Genomic DNA, 20069 nt, shown 5'->3' on the forward strand with positions numbered 1-20069 from the left:
GCCCACATTTAGCAACCTGACAGTAGAAACACTGACTCATGAATCCTGTAGCTAAACTAGTGTTACATGACTACAACTGCATGGGGACGCAAGCTGAACTCTGTAATTGAGACAAGAGAATATTTTGTGCATTTGTTTGATATTTCCATTTGTTGAATATGTTTCTCTAGACTGATTTCATGGCCCTTTTTCTGAAATATCTGTCTGTAACAAAAAAAAGAAAGGATTCGTAGTTTCTAAGTCCCTGATTGGAGCACCATCTTTAAACTGTAAAGTAAGATTGTCTGACTGAAAACTGGAAGAATGAAGCCATTAATGGAAGTTTTACCCCTCTGAAACAAGACTTGTCTTTAAGTACCTCTTCTCCTTACTTTTATTTCTTTTCCAGGCATGAACCTCACACAACAGAAATTTGGGTACCACTTCAAAAGCTGCTTCCATGAAATCCAGAGGTGAGAAAACTTTTTTTTCTGAGAGACAGAAGAGCTAGGTTATAAATTCCATTGTTTATGATGCTTCCCAGAACCTGTGTGGAGAGTTCAGCACACTTATATTTGTTAAGACATGAGCCAAATCTGTTGCTGGAGACATAATAGCAAATGATGCTGGAGGCAGTGTTCACCTGAACATCACCCCATAAAAAGCTCCAGGCAGACCCCTGTGCTCTGCGCTGGGACACAGGGGCTGCCTGTGGGTCAGTTGTCCCCTGCCAGGTATGGCTGTCACCAGAGCAGTGTTATGGGATTGCGTGGCAAGGTTTTAGTAGCGGGGGGCTACAGGGGTGGCTTCTGTGAGAAGCTGCCAGAAACTTCCCCCATGTCTGATAAAGCCAGTGCCAGTCAGCTCTCAAGACGGACCCGCCGCTGGCCAAGGCCAAGCCAACCAGCGACAGTGGTAGTGACTCTGGGATAACATAGGGAAGAAAGGGATAACACAGGGAAGCAAAAAACTGCGGTGAGACGGCAGTTGAGAGAGAGGAGTGAGACTATTGTGAGAGAAACAACTCTGCAGACACCAAGGTCAGTGAAGAAGGAGGGGGGAGGAGGTGCCCAAAATGCCAGAGCAGAGAACCTTCCCTTGCAGCTCATGATGAAGACCATGCTGAGGCAGGCTGTGCCCCTGCAGCCCATGGAGGTCCACGGTGGAGCAGATCTCCACCTGTAGCCTGTGAAAGGGACCCCATGCTGGAGCAGGTGGATGCCTGAAGGAAGCTGTGACCCCGTGGGGAGCTCGCACTGGAGCAGGCTCCTGCCAGGACCTGCAGACCCATGGAGAGAGGAGCACACGCCGGAGCAGGTTTGCTGTCAGGGCTTGTGACCCCGTGGGGACCCACGCTGGAGCAGCCTGTTCCTGAAGGACTGCACCCCGTGGGAAGGACCCACGCTGGGGCAGTTCATGAAGAGCTGCAGCCCGTGGGAAGGACTCAAGTTGGAGAAGTTTGTGGACAACTGTCTCCTGTGAGAGGGACTTCATGCTGGAGCTGGGGAAGAGTGTGAGGAGTCCTCCCCCTGAGGGACAAGGAGCGGCAGAGACAACGTGTGATGAACTGACCACAACCCCCATTCCCCGACACCCTGTGCCGCTCTCAGGGGGAGGAGGGAGAGAAACGGGAGTGAAGCTGAGCCCGGGAAGAAGGGAGGGGTGGGGGGACGGTGTTTGAAGATCTGGATTTATTTCTCACTATCCTACTCTGATTTGATTGGTGATGAGTTTAACTCCCTTTTCTCCCCATGTTCAGTCTGTTTTATCCGTGACAGTCACTGGTGAGAGATCTCTCCCTGTCCTTATCTCGACCCTTGAGCCTTTCATCATATTTCCTCTCCCCTGTCCAGTTGAGGAAGGGGAGTGATAGAGCGGTTTTGGTGGGCACCTGGCATTTATCCAGGCCAAACCAAAACAAGAGGTCATCTGCACAGCCACAGATGCTAGCGGAGAGTGGAGTCCCAGTGCAATACAAGTGAATTTCACATACGTACAGAGCTTCACTGGGACAAACTGATGCCACTTTACCAGCACTTCATCACTCCTCTTTAGAGAAAAGTGAAGTAAAATAAAATCAGCTTGATCTCCGAAAGCTTTGAAAACTGTATATTTTAAATTTTGGGAAAAAAGAAAAGAAAAAGAGAAAGATTTAAGCCAAAATAATAAATGATTCCTTAAAAAATACTGTATCTGAAAGCTTGTGCATATTTCATGAAAGTGGTTACTTTATAGTGCTCATCCTTCAGACTTCTGACACTCAGGCAATATATATTGCAACCATTAAAGGATAACGCCCCAAATGCAGGACAGCCGTAGCTGCTCCCACACCACAGATAGAAACCACCAAGGCCAGGACAATCCTGTCTAGCTTTGCACCCTTCCAGCTGGCCCCAAAACCAGAGACTTGTCACCATAGGGTTCTCCTGCAGCCAATGGAGAGAGAGGGGTATTTTCGAGTGACTTACTCCTGCTTGTTGGCATCATTTCTTTTAGGTTTTTGTTACCAATCTATGCAGTGTTTGCTGTCAGAGCATGTGACTGGGAAAGGAGCAGGATGTGAGTGCCAAATGCTGAGGTTGATCATGGTCATGGGGTCCCCTCAAACTGTCTATTCCACCACAGTAAGAGACAAACACAGGACCGTAAATATTTCACTGAGCTTGTTTACACCCCGGTATGTTTGAAAGTATTTCCAAGAAGATGGTTAAATCTGTCTGGCTTACTGTCATTCATTTCTTCCATGGTGTTAATTGTTAGTCCAGAATGAGCACTGGTATTTCAAACACCGCTGAAAGGGATTTCCCTTCCATAATATGACCTGTTGTACCAGAATCTTTCCTACTAGTCTTTACCATAGGCAAAGAGACAGGTATTTCATATGAGCTTAATAGCACCCAGAAAAAATGATAAACACTGTTCTTTAGGGCACTTGTTTTTTTTGTCACTGTTCCTGAAAAAAACACAGATATAGAAAGCTGCAGGCTTGACCACAATAGTCAAAGGTGCTTTGTTTGAACTCCTCTGCACAGAATGAGACTGTTGAAAACAGAAACTAAGAGGTTAAAATGAGCTCGTGAAAAAGCTTTTGGAAATACTGAATATACAAGAGAAAAATATTCAGCTAAAATGCTGGTTCACTCAAAGAATGCTCTTTCCTCTAGTTTACTTGTTTTTTTCTTCAGACAGCACAGGATGAGTTGGAGCTGGCTTTTCTTCAGAAATAATATTCCTGTAAAGCTGTGTGCTTTGTCCCAGTGAGGTATTGCATAGGAGAGATATTTTTAAATGAACATTTTAAAGGTGAACTTCACAACAGTGACACACCTGTAGGCATTTGTGTTGCATGAGTAATAGCAAAAAAGACTTCACAGGTTGTTATAGCAACAAGCATTAAGCAGTGACTTCATGGGAGGAATTGAGTGACATCAGAACAGCCCCTTCAAAACATCTGCTTTTGCCACGCGGCTCATTTTGCAGGACAGGCTGAACGCTTTTCTTTCCTCCCAGTCCCTGCAGCTCAAAGGAGCCGGGAGCACAGGGGAAAACTGAACTCATGTCTCATCCTCAGCGCAGCGATGAGCACAAGCAGCTGGACAAGCGAGGTGTGTGGCTTTGGAGGATGTTCCCTGTCTAACTCACAGCTCACTGACCACTTCTAAGAAGGAATTTTTCCCCCAAATTTTGCTTGCTCTTACTCCTCCAAATTTTTCCGCAGGTGTCAGACCAGCTCCTTGAGTCAAAGTTTCTGTGTTCCTCAGGCTTCTGTGCAAAGGGCTTCTGCCTTCATACCTTAACACAGTGTCATACTAAGACTTCCAACTCCCAAGGTAAAAGGATGCCTGGGCAGGGCAGAAAATATGTGGCATGAATGGGCTGGGATGGCTGTGGTGGTGTCAGAAGGAGTAGCTGTTATTCTGCGTGATATCTGAGGAGTCACTGAGCATTTCCATTTCCATAATGGTTTCTTCAGAAGCAGTTTCAATCTCCTTTCAGGTCCCTTCTCTTGTTCTTGTTAGCTGAGAGGCTCAAGAGTTACTGGAAGGCATTTTTAGAAATTTAACGTTTTTTTTCATCTGATCGTCCATGCATCCTTTCACCCTAGAGGCTTAAAGGCACAGAGAGATGTCTGCTTGTCCCTGTTACTTCTTGCTAGCAGTCGGGTTTGATGAGGTTACCAACTTTACATCTCTTACCCCAAACAGATGAGGAACTAAGGATTCAAGGACTTAGTAGGGGGATATAGAAGATTACCTCCAACTTTCCTTTTCCCTGGTCTCTTCAGCTCCCTTCGCTAACCTATGGTTTTCTCTCTTCTGGACAGTTTCCATTTCTCTGTGGTTTTATCGCCTCTTTTTGATTACCTGGCTGCTTATAAGCAAAGGGAAGGTGAACAGGGGCTTGGTGTTCCAGATGGTAGGGAAACAGAGGTGTAAAGCACATAGAGTCTAATAAAAAAAGAAAAAAGGGTGTTTTAGACAACAACACATTATTTACAAAAGCCAAAGAAAATTTCTACAATAGCAATTTCCTTCTCTGAAGAACCTGATTTGTGTAAATGAGCTTAAAAGTATAAATTTACTTTTCCATAACTTCAGGGTGCTTTTCCAGACAGACTCCTTCCAGGCTTTGCTACCGCATTGCCTCTCTGGCCCTACAATGTCACGTGCTGGATAGAAGCGATAGGAGATCACACACATGCTGATCTGATGTGTGTGGCAAATAGGTACAGAGAGTGAGATGTTGCAAGACATCACTCATAGTACGTGAGATGGAAATATGACAGAGAAGGTGAGTGGGGGCGGCCAGATAATCTCATGTACAGTGCACGAAGCTTGGTGGATCTGTAAATTTATTGCTGAGGACAACCACTAATTTCAATGCAAAAGCAGACAGCACCAGCGAGTGACTGCTTGGGTGCTGCAAAAGCATCTAGGGACATGCATGCGGCAGACCTTTTTCCTGGTTTTGTGCTTGTCTGGAAAGGTTGAACTCGTTGCAGAGTTTCTGCTTCTGATGCAGTGAAAGATCACCACCAGAGGCTTTCTGGATTAGCTGCTTTTAACAATGGAGAAGAGACTCCAGTCCTCCAGGCTTGTCTCCTTTCCAGGAATATAGGATATTTCAGTAAGATGCTAAACAAGCAGAAGGTAAGCACTCACAACTGATAATATTTGGAACAGTAACCAAAACAGCCACAGACCCTCCAGATATCAAAGATAAACATGAGCCATTAATGAGTGCTATAAAAGAGTCCTTATCTGTGACAGGATCAGAAAGCTACATCCCACCACATTGTGTACTCAGTCGTTTTTTAATGACTCAGCCTGCTCCGACTTGAGGAAGTCATGGTCTTGAATCTCAATTTACGGCCCAGTAATGGTTAATGAACCTCAGCAGAGGAGACTAATTATTTGCACATTTGGACACCTGAGAAAAAAGAGGAAGAATATCTTAAAAAATGAAGGGGAAAAAAAGATTCATTAGCATGCCAAGGCATTTAATTTAATTGCCTGGGTAATGGATTTCTCCATAATGAAAACAAATACCTACTCTGGCTTCCCTTCTCCTTACATCTCTGAATGAACTAGCCTGAGCAGAGAGGAGATGCTGTGCCCTTGGACACCTGCCCTTTACCTACAGACACAACATACATCCCCCCAAAAAAGTGAACCAAGTATTTGTCGACTTATAAACAGCGAATAGCCCAAATCCAGTACCAGTCATAAGAGTCTGAAAGTAATTCAGAAGCAGCTAGCATCAGCTGAGTACTTCAAATCTTGCTTAAGAAGCTAAGGATAGAAGACAAAACTGATTTGAAATCTCACTTCAAGCATGCACTCTTGGTAGGACATACCAGCTCAGAAACATACTGGCATCTTTTCGGATGGAAGGTCCTTTGTACATTTAAGAAAAAAATCCAAGTGCTTGATTCTGCTGTTGGTTTTTCTGAGCCTGAGGGACTTTCGTCTCCCCTCTGCCCATAGGAAGCCTTGAGTAAAGCCCTCAAACTCTGGCACTAGTCAGTGCTGGTCACAGCTTCACAACTGTGCAGCTTCCCTGCTCTACTTTCCACTCCCCCTGCCCTGGGGTGACTTCTGGTCCTCCACAAAGACATATGAAAAGAGAGCTTTTCATCTCACCAAGAAAAGAAAGGATTTCACTATATTGTTGTGTAGAAAAAGGAAGCAAAAGTCTGGGAGATGACCAAGAAATTACACTTCAGGAGTAGTAAGACTAAAATTCCAGTATATATTCAAACTAAGAGAAAACATATATATATGGTATATGCCGGTATATACACACACATAGCATATATATAGATATATGTATGTGAATGTAACACATCTTCAAAACAAGGGTGGACTCATAACCAAATGTCTATGATCTGGTAGCACACACTCCCTTGGAGAGAAACAGTCACTGGCAGGGTGTGATTTATCTCATTTCAACTAAATGTCCACAACAGGGCAATTGAATTTCATCATGAAAGTGCCTGTTCTTCTCCACTGACTATTAAGTAAGCCTAAAAGGACCAGTTGTTTGCCTTCATAAATCTTAAAAAAGGTGCTGAAAACAAAAAGAGAGGAATGTCTGTTAAATTAATACTTAGTGGGAAAAAATGCTTTCAGAAGAGGCCCATGTTTGCTACAACAGATAACAATACAAAGAAGCATTTCTTATTTATAGAACTCCTAATAAGAATAAAGAAATGCAAGTTCTTACAAAAGTCTGGTCCATAAGCAATTAATCTTTTTGTAGAAAAATTACTTACTATTCACAAACAATCTGATATGAATAATATAGAGATATTTCCCTAAATGATGTGGTTTATTTAATACATGTTATACCTTCAGGAAGAAAAGAAATTGTGAAGGCGGAAGGTGGCTGATCTTCAAAAATGATAATTCAGAAGTACCAAGCAGATTTAAAGAAACGACTGTACCTCTGGAAAAGGCCCAATCTAATCTTTCGCAAATTTAAATGTAAGACCAATTTCCATTAATAAGTTAGACTATCTGTTTCTGATGCCACAATAGGGAACTAAACCACATCTTTTCCTAATACAGTTCCTACCACAAACCGAAATAAACTTTCTAATTAATTCATAAAGAAATGTGTATGCGTATTATGCACTGAGCTTTATCTCACCAAATTTTAACCATGTAGTTGGGCATCTCGTCTGTATTAGGCAGCCAGTTTGAGGTCAGCCTTTCTCACCTCTCTCTACATAACCTCAGCAGACGTAGATCATCCCCAAAGTCCAACCTGGGAGTATCCTACCAGTCCTAACTATCCATAACAGAGGATTCAAGCACTGTTAGAAGGTGATTCTTTTTCTACAGTGATTTCAGGTGAAACCAAGGCTAAAATTATTTCAGTTGCCCCAGTGAGGAAATCTGGGTTGAACTCCATTTTACTTTGCATGGTAGGGAAATGTCCCAGGGTAAGGAATCTTGCAAAATTCCAGAATAAGGCTCCATAACAGAAGAATGCAAAAAATGTTATGAAATTCAGTCCTTCAGCCTGGTGTATGACATGAGGAAACGCAGTGACATCATGTGTTCTCCTGGTCAGCAAAGGGAAAGGAAGGATCCTTGTCTATGCTGTATGTGACCTGGCCATCCCTGAGAGAGTTGTGAAGCCTAGCATGGTCTCCACTGACCTGTACTTCCAAACTGAGCCAAATCCGGATTGCTGTGAATCCCACCTGCTGCAGAACAAAACACTAATCAGGCTGTGGGCACCCAACATCATGAGCCACCCAACAGCCTCACATAACGTGATCACAAGGGCAGGCTGAGCCCACATGGAGATCTTAGGCACTGCACATTGCTGGCCTGATACAATGCAGGTAAATGCAGCTAGCCTCAGAAATGCCTTTCAAATACTTTATAGACAAAGTCAAGGATGCTTGGATGCTGCAGCTGGCAGAACTTTAGCATGGGGAAAATCAACTCACTTGATTGCAGATCTGAGTCACATTTACCTGCAAATGTGCCTTCAGTGAGTCACATCTACATATTTTCCTTTATGCAAAGGAAATCACGTCTGCTTCTTAATGCATCCACGAGACTGTCTTCTCTTCTCACAGTATTTCTTCCTGTTCCTGCTAAGCGTCCCTCCAGTTTCACATTTTCTTCTTCCCTGGCCTTACTCCATGCAGTTTTTCCCAGCTACTCACTGTCCTGACATCCTCTCGCCCTCCCAAACTCTTTATCTCACATTTCCCAACTCTGTCCTTGTTCTCTTCTAGTTCTCCACATCTTCTTCCCACACCTTACATTCCCATCTGCAGTCTTCTGCAAAAGAACTTACTTTTTTTTTTAGCAACTGCTGATGACAAACAATGGTAGTAACTATTTTTATATGGATAAATGCGACCAAAATCAACTCTGTGAGAAGGAAAAATTAGAAGAAACCCAGACCAACCCAAGCCAACAGCTGGCACTCTATTTGGATCATATATCACTTAGATCTGCTCTAGACTGGGGTAACTGCACCTTAACACAGACAGTGAGTTTTCCTGCAACGGCTCTTCCACAGCCCAAGATCTAACTGCACTGCCACAGACCCCTAACCATGGGAATGTCCTTCAATTGACATGAAAAGTGAGTCTGACCATTAAGCAAGGGGTGCTGATGATAAATTTTGGGAGATGAGATGAAGGGAGAGAAAGGTAGTCTCTCTGACATACACCTGAAGAGCTAAATCTGAAGACCTGAAAGCTCAAAGTACTATGGCATCTTCAAGGTAGGGACAGAGCTACATGGAACAGAGAATGAAAGGAAATCCTTGCTGAATTAATAGTATTAAAAGGCTTAATCCTTCTAATTTCTATAGAGCAAATTCCAAAGCTTTGAAGGGTTAAATTCATATGGGAAACTGCAAATGGATGTTCTTGTGCTTTACAACATAATTTTTTTATCACCACTGAACTCCAACAAGATTTCCTCCAGATTAGCTTTCTGCCTAAAACCACCAAATCTCTGTGCATTAAAGTAATTTCCATATAGTTATAATCTTGTTATACTTGTCAAGTAAAACTGAATTTGCACAAACTTCTTTGCCATTGGGTATGTAGAGTTCAGTTACTAAAATGTACTTCCAACTTAGGAAAATGTTGTCAGCAATGGGTCTGTGGCTTTGTGTATTGACAAATATAAATCAAAAGAGTATCCAAAAAAAACTGATTGGCTTCCAAAACTAGAAATCAAGAAACAATTTAGAAAAATCTGGAAACACAGTGACCCGAGGAAAAAGGGATGAAATGCTTCAAGAGAATCCTTCAAACTAATAAAATACATGAAACAGCCCATTTTTCCTTCTTTATTTTAATCTCTTCATGTATAAGCTTCTGACTTTAATTAAAATCTTCCTGTTGTTCAACTAACATCCATTGCTACGAAGTGATAAGAAACTTAAACCATGGGACTGGTCTTTTGAAAATTAAGAAATCTGGTCCTGGAGATAATTGGGTTTATAGGTCTTAATCGATTGTAGGCCTTAACTGTTTATAAACCTAAGATCTTTCTGTCACATCCTAATCATTATTTATTTATTGATTGTCGTAATGCAAGAGTCCAAGCACTGCTTAATCACTTCAGCCAAAATAACAATAGCATTTTAGACATAATTTTAATTGGATTAAGGGCACAGTCAAGCCTGGTCTTTCATTAACTACTTACTTTCTCAATCCTAGTGTTAATGTCATGAAAAGTCTGCTTTTGTCTTAAAGCTAAGACTTCCACCAGTGCTTGGTCTCGCAGAGGAGTGCGAATGGACTGCAGTCCTGAAGATTTGAGCAAGCAGACAGAAAGCAGGGATGTGTCCTACTAGCGTCTCGCAGGACCCATGCAAAATTAACTGGCATACTAAGTAGGGCAAAAATATACTCCTACATAGAACATTAACGATTGGCAAGTTGACAAGATGCAGAGAGGTCTGAACACCGGCTTTGATTAAGAGTGATGTGTTAATGGAAGTAAGGTGAATGCTGGCATGTGCCTCAGTAGAGCAAGACAGCACACCCTGTGAGATAATTCTGACCAAATGAAAGCTAAATGCCAAACACGAGATGCCTAAACTTAACCAGCTAAATGTAGCTGGATCTCCATCTCTGTTCTGCTTAGTGAACTGGTCCTCAGCAAATCAGAAGAGCAGGTCATGCTTACTGACATGGAGATAGGTTTTAATATTAAACAATGAAATTAAAGACGTGGGTCTATTTGACGGCAATGAAGAAGTCAGAGTAAAGGCAACAGACCTTATTCTGTGTTTCCCATAACCTGATACGGTTCACACAGCTCAGTGGGTGAAGGTAATGATTTAGCACATGCCTCTATTATTCTTTAAATCACCTTCCTATTTCTTTCATTGTTTCTTCATATACAGCCAAGAATTTCCAAGTACCAACCTGAAAAATATTTTCAATACAACAGTTATCATATTTTTAGTGGTATTTCTCTGTAAAACTACTGAGTAATTACGAAGTCTCTGAAATTTTCCCTACAAGTTAGCAACAGCTGGAGCAGGGCTCTCATACAGGAGAATTACCTGTTTTTTCTTTCATTCTTCTTTATTTCATTTCTAAAGACCTATTTCTCAGAAATTGGAGGTGCTTCTAATGCTCTGCGTTGAATCATTCATCCCATTTTCTTTTTACATTTATTATTTCTCATCAGCTATGAAAAATGCAGTCCTGGAACATCTTAAGATGGCTGAAAGTTTAGGTAAATTAAGGTAAATCACTTTCGGCAAATTGAAAAATTATTTAGACCAATAATTTCATTGGTAAAAAGCATCAAATAAGGTGCTCAGTTCTCCAAAATTTTATTTGGTTCAAATGTCCTTTTGTGACACCAGACATGCTTAGTATACAGTCTTCTCCCTGAACCATGACCAACTACAACACAGAGGTGAAAGGAAAGGTAATTTGAGGGGCTGCGGACAGGCCCCGGTTGTGCCGCCGAGAGGAGGTGGGGTGGCACAGGGTGCAGAAACCGTCAGACGCAGCCCCGCGGAGGCCAGCGCAAACTCAGTAATTTAATCCATGTTTCTCAAATCCTTGGTCAACATCCTCTCTATATTAAATATCAGCATAACTAATGGCTAAAAAATGGCCAAAACTAATCTGTGCTGCGGGGGTTGATAAACTCATCACTTCCAAACTGCAGCAGCGGTAGGTGCAATGATAAAACTTCCGCATGTCCAGTGAGGGGGGGGGTTCCAGGCTCTTTTTTTAAAGGGGTTTTTCTTACGGTCCTTTTTTGAGGATTTTTTTCTCTTTATGAATTTTAAGGTAGATGTGGAGTCCAGCACAGAGCTACCTGGGTCACAGGAGACACAAGCTGTGAGAGGATATTTGCTTGTGGTTTGCATGATCACACTCTTCCCTCTTACATTTGGTACAGGATGGCATATGGATTAACCCAGGCTGGATTCCTCTGGGCAGATCATGAGGCTTGGAGTGTTTGGGCTTCATTTTCCTGATGCATTTTTCCACAGCTGGGCTGGATACAACTCCAGCTCCTGGGTGCCTGCAAGCTCCTCCACTCCCCTGCCGGAGCATCTCTCTGGCATTTGGTTATCATGCAGTACGTTCACTTGCCTGTCCATCAACACTGGCAAAGTCCCGCTTCCTCATGCCAGCTTCCTGACAGGTTTTCCCCTCCACTCTGCTTTCATAGACCTGCCTTCGCACAGAACTGTTGGCGATCCTGACCCTCTGTGTGCTGCAGGAAGAGATGGGCACAAGCTGCTGTACCCACCAGCTACACAACTGCTGGAAAAACAAAGGCAGTAGCCAAGCAAAACATTTCTAAAGCCTAACAGAAGCAAGCAAAAATGCATTAACTTTTAATGATTCCTTTGCTGTTCTGTACATTCTATAGCTGAATCTTACAGGGTTAATAAAAATCTACAGAAATCTATAGATATTTTACTTTCTGTTAAATTCTGTAGGATTTTTCTCATAGATATCTTAGACCGGGGACCCCACAGCATCACAGTACTACAAAAATCAGGGTTAAGTCCTTGTTTTCATCAGCTACCACTGATCTGATATACTTCAGCCACGTACCATGGTGGCTGGAGAAAGATTTAGGAAGCCCTGCAGCATTGCACACAGCAGCACCCCCGAACAACATTTCAGAAGAGGACCCTTTGCAGCTCCAATGGCTTCGTACGAGCCAAGAGCTGGGGAGCTCTGGCACTTGTGGAGAGGCTTAACCACCCATCGATGACACAAACCGCAGCTGGGTGCTCACACCATGCCTGACCAGGCGGTGGGCAGTGAAATGTCCTGCCCCTCTGGGAGCCAGTGCCCCACGACTCGGGGGCAATCCCAACCTCCCTCCTGGAGAGTGATTCAAAGCAGATCTGACCATAATCTCTGCTAACTCCGCAGTGCACTTAATTCTGCAGCAAAAAATGTATTTATTGATACTAATCCTTGCTCACAGAGCATGGCCACTGCAAGTGTCCCGCGGCGCCGGGCTCCAGCAGAGCTGCGTGGTGCTGCTGGGTGGGCTCCTGCCCGCTGCCTGCTCCACTGAGCAGAGCCGTCAGACCCCCGATGCCATCAGCGCTCACAGCCCCCGGCAGAGCAGCAGCCCCAGGTCACAAGCGATTGAACACTTGGGGTCTCAGTACTGGCATCTGAAGCCTCACATAAATAAACTATGGGTGAGCAGGAGGGAAGAATAGTCTAATAATTGTCTGTTGTGTAATTACAGTAAAAATAGCTAATCCTGAATAAAGTTATTTCTTTGTTGTATCCATGGCAACAGAAACAGGTAGCGTCTGCTGGACTGTCTGCAAATGAACTTGGCTTTCTTCTCCATGGCGCAAGGCAGCCCAGCCCACCCCAGTGCTCCAGCGGGCGGGCGAGGCAGGGCTTCTTCTGGATGCTTGCACAGCATCCAGAAGAAGAGAGATCAGAATACAAACTACTGCGTTGGATGATCTAAACCAGAGAAAAAGATGTTTTAACTCTGCAGCACCAGGGTCGAGAGGTATGACTTAAAGTACTCTATGAAATCTCCTCTAGCGCTCATGATAGCCACCTACTTTACACATTTATCCTCTTCCAGTCTTCATTATTCTGGACTATATATGTCACAGTCTTCTGTTCTTCTGGAAGGCCTTTCCCCACAAGGTTTTTTCTATATTTCTAGTAAACAGACACACCTGGAACTTGTGTGGTGGATGAGCCATCAGCAAAGAAAGAGTATGCTCAGAGGCTTTAACCTTTGCTCCTGCTTACACTTTAAACTACAGTCTTTGTGCAAGATATATGGTATGCATAGCAGAGCTGGAAACTTTTTGGAGCAGAGGCCATACAGACCACCTCACACCTAGCTTAAGGGTCCCCTGAGATCAGTTGAGTAGAGACAAGAGAGTTCATACCAGCTCAGGATCTGCCATTTGTTTCTTCTCATTCTCTTCTTGATACTTTAAGCTTGGTAATTTGAGTATCTGGATGCTTCATAAGTAGCTAAAATAGTAATGACATTCTATCCTGCATTGACTGACATCACTGCTAAAACCCCTCCTAACAGATATGTAATGGATCAACATGGATTAACTGGATCAGCCACAAACTGTTAGCTTTCTGGTGGTTAAAAAATGTGACTATTGTCCCGCTCTGACTGTATATGGAGTAGTTCACAATTTTTTCTTTGTCTTTTCTGTGCTGAAATTTAGAATCAAGCTTTCTATAGTGGAGGGGGAGCACAGAAGGAAGACTTCATTGTGTTGAAGTGACTTCTTGGGCTGGTGGCTGCAGTGTCCCACCCCAGGTGCTCAGGGAGTGCCACCGAGCCCACCTCTGTATAGATGGGGCTGACTGAAATAATAGCAGTCCTGACGCGCAGCTACACAAATGCCTAAAGGAGGGCATGTATTGGTCTGTGCTCCACCTTTCGCTGTGGGCAGAGAGCGACTGTTCTAGGGAACAGAATGAGAAGTACAAAACAGCTTCATAAAAGAGATTAAATAGACGTGGACTCTCCAGCCTGAAAAAGGCATGACTGAGGGCAGCTACACCAGGAGTCTAGAAAGCCAGTTGCACAGAAGGGAAACAAGGAGTGCTTATTAATTATATTTCGTAAAACAGAATTGAGATGACAGTCTAAGAAACAGGCAGATGAACGCTTCCAGCAGACTCCAGCTGAACCCATAAGCACTGCGTCCTCAAGGGCAATACCAGGTGATATCAACAGGTATCACTGGCATCCTTTTTCACAGTTAAGTGACACTATAGCTGCCTTGCGTACTTTCTCCTTGATGTAACAGGGCCTGTGTGCAAAGACCTGCCCAAGCAGCCATTCCTGTAGGTACAGCCTAGGAGAGCACCTCCCTAGGCTCCGGTCTGGGGACACCTTCCAGTGGGTCAATTCTCAGCAGGGTAAAAATTCACCAGGAACTGAGCTGACGCAATTTCTAAAGTGAGAGTCTCACAAGGTGGCAATTTGTAAGCTATGAAAGAAACAAATGCAGATCATTAGACCTTGTCAACTAATTAACATTGTCCTAATGAGAACTGGCTGTAACAAATTACATGAAAAAATGGTCTCGTGATTTATGTCAGGATCATTCCAGCTTACTGGGGAGTGTTTTCCTCCTACACACAATAAACACCAAGAAGAAAAGAAAAATGTGGAAAACATTTGTTTCACCCCAGCTGTAGTCCCTTCCCTTCCCCATGTTCACAAAGTATTTATTCCACTACCAGGCGAAGCTAAAAATTATAGTTTCCTGATCACTGTTATTTGGCTTATGTGAAGGCAGGGTGCTTGGGTTCTCAGTCATGAATCAGCAAAAATCAAATGACAGATGACCAACCAAAGTGGACCAACACTTCTCCATGTGTAGCAACAGGTTTCAGTGCATGCCTTAGGTGTTAATTGAGTAAGTTTGCATTCTGATCTAGAAAGGATCTCAGTGCATTGCTGATAATCTGTATATTACCTAATATGTTTGTGCTTCTTCTGTAGAACTTTATACATGTCCCTGCATGCCAGTGGGCAGCAGGTCAGTGTAGCATCCCTATTTCATCCCCATTGAGGGTGTTGAAGTTACATCACCGTGTTGATGAGCCCATCAATATTGTCTGGAAAAGAGTAATCGCCACACATGTACAGAAGCATCCCTTTAATTCCCAGCTGGAAGATATCCTTAATTTCAAGTTCTGTTGCCCTGTCTAATTTTTATTCTACATGTGGATTGAAGTCCAAGAGATTAGGGCTGGGATACAAATTTCCACTATCATGCCTAGGCGACAAGCTGCTGCAAGTATTGTATCCCAGTCACATCTGTGTTTATCTGCATGTTCTCATCTCCTGCTTATAATTAATTCTTGGTCATGAAATTCTTCCTTGTGAAATGGATACCAAATTTGATTATAATAATCAGTTTTTGTTTGATATTAATGTTCCTTTAAGTACAGTGAATTGCACTGCATTTTTAATGGATAATCATATAATACGTAATCTTATAATGTGTTCCACTTGCGAAATAGCATCAGACGCACATAAAGTTCTTGCAACTTTATGTATAAAGATGTAGCTTTTCTGATCAAAGTGCTCGGAATAAAAAAGCCTTTGTAAGGTAATAGTATCATAAGCGTTGTGAAAATCGTGAACACTGAGCTGCTGGGAAAAATAAAAACACTTTACTACATTTTTCAGGTCACAAGAAGGATCAGTCAATATTTATAGCTTCTTTTAAGAAGAAAACCATATATGGAAAATGGTATCTCCTCTTGGAAAAGAATAAGTGCACAAAGCAGGACACAACAACTTGTGTGTATACAATAGTTTTCGAAGAAATACCGTGAAGTTTTTCTGTTTGTGGGTTGTTGTGGGCTTTTTTCCCAAGGGAGGGATTTGACTGAGATACCATCTCCAACGAATGGCATTTCTATGGGAATTTTTATTAATTACAAGAAACTAAGGGAAAAAAAGGGGGGGGGAAGATAGATTTTTAAGGACTCTTTTCACCCAGGTAAAAGCAATACAGAATGACCAAAGAGAACAAGTCTCAGTTTTATGCTGTATTTCAACTAGCTTTTTGTAGCACGGCTTTCATGGGCAGCAAATGAATCATTCTGTAAACAGAGTTAGCCTTTCTATTGTTGTTGTGATACACAAAAATATGAATTTATTTTTTTTTTTCCCAGGTATGCTACATGCACATTAGTGAATAACCCATTCCGTGCCCAGAACATTGTCTACTTCAGAGAGTGAATGGCATGGCTTGGCTTGCACCCGTAGAGCTACTCTGCTACCCCCAGCACCCATCCTGCCTAGAGGGACGGACCCTGCTCACCTGGCCGTGCCAGGGACGTGCCAGCAATCCCACATCATGGACAGCCATGTGCCAGTGCTGCCCCACATTGTGTCTTCTTTAGTGTACTGGTACGGACATAACCTGGGTGGTTCAGAGGGAGGTTAGTTTTTCACAGCAGCCTCTCATCTGAAGGTCAGCAAAGAGCTCTCAGTGCCACACTGGTGTTAGGATTTAATCCATCATACATTGTTTGCAATTGAGTTAAATCACTGGTGTAACTGGAAGAGGCAGAGATGGAAGTGAAAGGGAAGGAATACTGGCTGATATCTAGTCCAAAAAAATTTGCCTCTGGATCGCAAGGACATCTGCATGACAAATCTCCTGTTTCCCTCGATATCCATCACATTTATCAACAGCAGCCTGTACTGTCTCTAGAGCCCCTTGCAAAACCTCTCACTGTGTTCCTTTCATGTAGTTTCTGCAGCCTCTGCCTCTTCTCTACTGCTGCCTTCTCATGCATCTTTAGCCCTACCAACTGTCTCCTTTGTCAGCTATTTTTCTCTTCCTCTGCCAAAACCAGCCACAGCCAGGTTAGTAAATGGAATGTTGTTAGGTAGGAAGGTCACCTTGGTAGGAGGGTCCCAGGTGCAGTTTTGGCCAGGCCACCTACCTCCACCCCAAGTAATTCCTAGGAAGGGTTCAGGGGCTGGCACAGAGCAGTCTCCAGGAGTTACTTCCAGCAGGCTGTTTTGGTTCAGCTTCCATTTCAATGCAGCCCCTGTTTTGAAGCACAGAGAGCATGATGTCGCTGACATGGCCAGGCCATGCTGTGCTATTGTACTCTCGTGCTCCAAAACTGGCTCTCCTTCTCTCCAAACACAGGGCTATCCTGTTCCAGTTTCGTACAGAGCGTTCATCCTGGCACCATTTACCTTCTCAGATAGGAGCTAATAAGCAGACGTAGCAAATGGGATCTCAGCGTAACGGCAGTTATGGCATTTAATTCCTTGCTGCAAAATTTTAGGGCTTCACTTATTGCCAGTCTGCTCTCCTAACATGCTTACTCACTTTGGACACACTGGCAAAAGCCCACTATCCCATTACAATGGAAGGGAAATGTTTTCTTCTCAACTCTGGCAACTGGAAACACTGAGGAACAAGCTGACTGTGTGACCATGAGCTGAGACGGGTGATGCCGAGTGGAACAGGAGCTGCCGGGGAAGGCAGCATCGCCGTCTGGACGGGGGCTGCACCGTGCCGTGATGGGTCCCGCTCCGGGTCCCGCTCTGCCACCGTTGCGCTGATGGAAACGCCTGACGCCGGCCCCACCAGAAGCACTCCGGTGCACGCCGGGGAGCCGTTCTTTCACCCAGCTCCAGCCCAGGGCATATTACGGACAACACATGAGGGAAACTACTGGGTTTTGCCTACAGAAAGACTAGTGGCAGAAATAAATATTTTCCCATTATTATCAAATATTTTCTTTGACATCTTTCATTTTTTCTTTCAAAACAACAATAAAACCAAGAAAAAAAATGCCCAGAAGCGGTTTTTGAAATTTCCTCACTGTGTTTTCATTAATGAATCTTGGTTTTATTCTCATTTTCCCTGAACAAAATAAAACATCTTGCTACAGAAGAAAAATGTGTTAATAGGGATGTTCTGTCTGCTGCAACAGCAAAGGACCATGGTTTAGTGAGACAGTACGGAATGCAGGAGAGCTATGCATGCACAGCCCTGTGATGGGATTGCAGGAGGGTTTGTAATGTTGGGGTTGCTTTTAAAGAGATCCCACATATCTTCTGAGTGCAAAAAAATTGCATTACTAACTCCTAAAAGAATTATGTTACTGAATAAGAAGTTTTCCAGGTTTCCATAAAATGGCTAGTAATGTCATAATCTGAATATATATTAATGACCTGGGCATGTTTTTGTCAGGGTACTATTTTTTTCTTTTGTACATGTTGTAAGAGTAATTATCCCTGCCCACAAAAACATTATTACTGTAGCTGAACAAATGACTATAATGCATAATTTATGCTTTATATTTATTTTTTCCATTTGTGAATCATCTAGCTATATTTTTTGCTGTTTGTTGTTTACTTTTGTTTTATCATTTTTAAATTATTACATTTCACCTGTGGATGAATAAGCAATTGCACATGGTAAGAAGTGGACATGTGAATTCAGTGAGTAGGCACCTAAGTCACCCAGTATCTGTTCTGCTCCCAGACTTCAAAAGCTCACTTTCAGTAGGGCCTGAAACTAAACAAATCGTGGGTTTGGTACCCTCAAGGTTTGGGAGGATGAGATGTGACAAGCTTATGATGCTTTAAAATAATTCATTTTCCCATTTACTTGACGTACTTTTGAGCATAGTAGAGAGACCAGGGTGACAACGCATAGGTAGTGAAGTATTCAAATCAAAGTAAAGGAGATGCAGGAGACCCCAACACACAGATTGTATGTATGTAAATATGTATTGGGGATGGCTGTCAAGACAGTTTCTCAAAAAATGGGATCTCATTGCAAACTTTTCCCTATGAAACCATTTCCTCTAATAAAAAAAGAATGGGGCCAGGTTTCGAATACTGATTCCAAACCCCCAGCTAGCTACGGACAGATTTAATGTTGTAGTGTTGCAATTATTCAGACAGCTCAGAGCCATGGGATAAGGTATAGGAAGAGCTCTGTGCTGCCTGAGAGCGCAGGACTGAGTGATGTGCAGCCCTGGGGGACATGGCTCTGTTTCTATGATGGCTCTTACTGCAACGAGCTGCAGGGCTTTTCCTCCTCTTGTTTTCCCCTTGCAATCGTTTTCTCAGCTAGTGCTTGTTCCATGTCCTCAGTCTTTACTGGAGGTCAGGGACAACATGCTGAACAGCTTGTCAAGGTCTCCACTGGGGTTCTCTCTTTGTAACCTTTCCTTTGCTCTTTCAAATGCTGGGAATCATTCCAGACCCGAGGGACCATAAACCTGACAGTGAGGATTCTCCCTCTAATCACAGCTTCAGAAAAAAAGCCTTTTCTAATACTCTTCTGTACAGAAATTATAAACCCCGGTAAATCCTTTACCAGTCTTACACGCCCACCAGCTGTGCCTGTGCTGTTTTTCTCTAAATCCTTTACTGAGCATTTTTTTCTGTACTTGCTGCTATCTCAGATACATCTCTTCCCCACTGGCAATGGCTGTACTTGGAGAAGGACCCTTCTGTGGTGGGTTGACCTTGGCTGGATGCCAGGTGCCCACCAAGCCACTCTATCACTCCTCTCCTCAGAAGGATGGGGGGGGAGAAAATAACATGGAAAAAAACCCTTGTGGGTCAAGATAAAGGCAGTTCAATAAAGCAAAAGCAAAGGCTGTGCACAGAAGCAAAGGAAAACAAAAGATTTATTCTCTACTTCCCATCAGCAGGCTATGTCCAGCCACTTCCCGGGAAACAGGGCTTCAGGAGCGTAGCTGTTGCTCCATATGACAAACATTGTAATAATGAATGCACCCCCTCCCCCCCATCTTCCTGCCCTCCCCCACACACCCCACCCCCTCCCCTTCTCTTAGGTTTTATTGCTGAGCAGACATCATATGATATGGAATATCCCTTTGGTCAGTTTGGGTCAGCTGTCCTGACTATGTCCCCTCCCAAGACCTTGCCCACCGCCCAGCCTGCTGCTGAGTGGGGAATGCTGGAGAGACAGCCTCAATGCTGTGTGAGCACCGCTCAGCAGTAGCTAAAACATTGGTTATCAACACCTTTCTAGCTACCAATACAAAGCACAGCACTATGAGGGCTGCTGTG

General features: G+C 43.4%; 1 long non-coding RNA gene across 2 annotated transcripts in view; it reads left to right on the plus strand.

Annotated features, from left to right (window-relative positions):
• LOC142358817 (uncharacterized) overlaps nt 1–17703 on the plus strand; it is a 107347-nt gene extending 89644 nt beyond the window's left edge. Inside the window, exons 4-5 of one of the 2 annotated variants that reach the window (XR_012761877.1) lie at nt 389–452; nt 16163–17703. This is a non-coding gene — a long non-coding RNA (uncharacterized LOC142358817). Of the gene's footprint in view, nt 1–388; nt 453–1083; nt 1287–16162 lie in introns of those variants that run through there. The other variant, XR_012761880.1, reaches the window with a different exon arrangement.
• The last annotated feature ends 2366 nt before the right edge of the window (nt 17704–20069 follow it).

Source organism: Opisthocomus hoazin, chromosome 2 (genome assembly GCF_030867145.1).
Source record: "Opisthocomus hoazin isolate bOpiHoa1 chromosome 2, bOpiHoa1.hap1, whole genome shotgun sequence".
In the NCBI taxonomy this organism is placed as follows: domain Eukaryota; kingdom Metazoa; phylum Chordata; class Aves; order Opisthocomiformes; family Opisthocomidae; genus Opisthocomus; species Opisthocomus hoazin.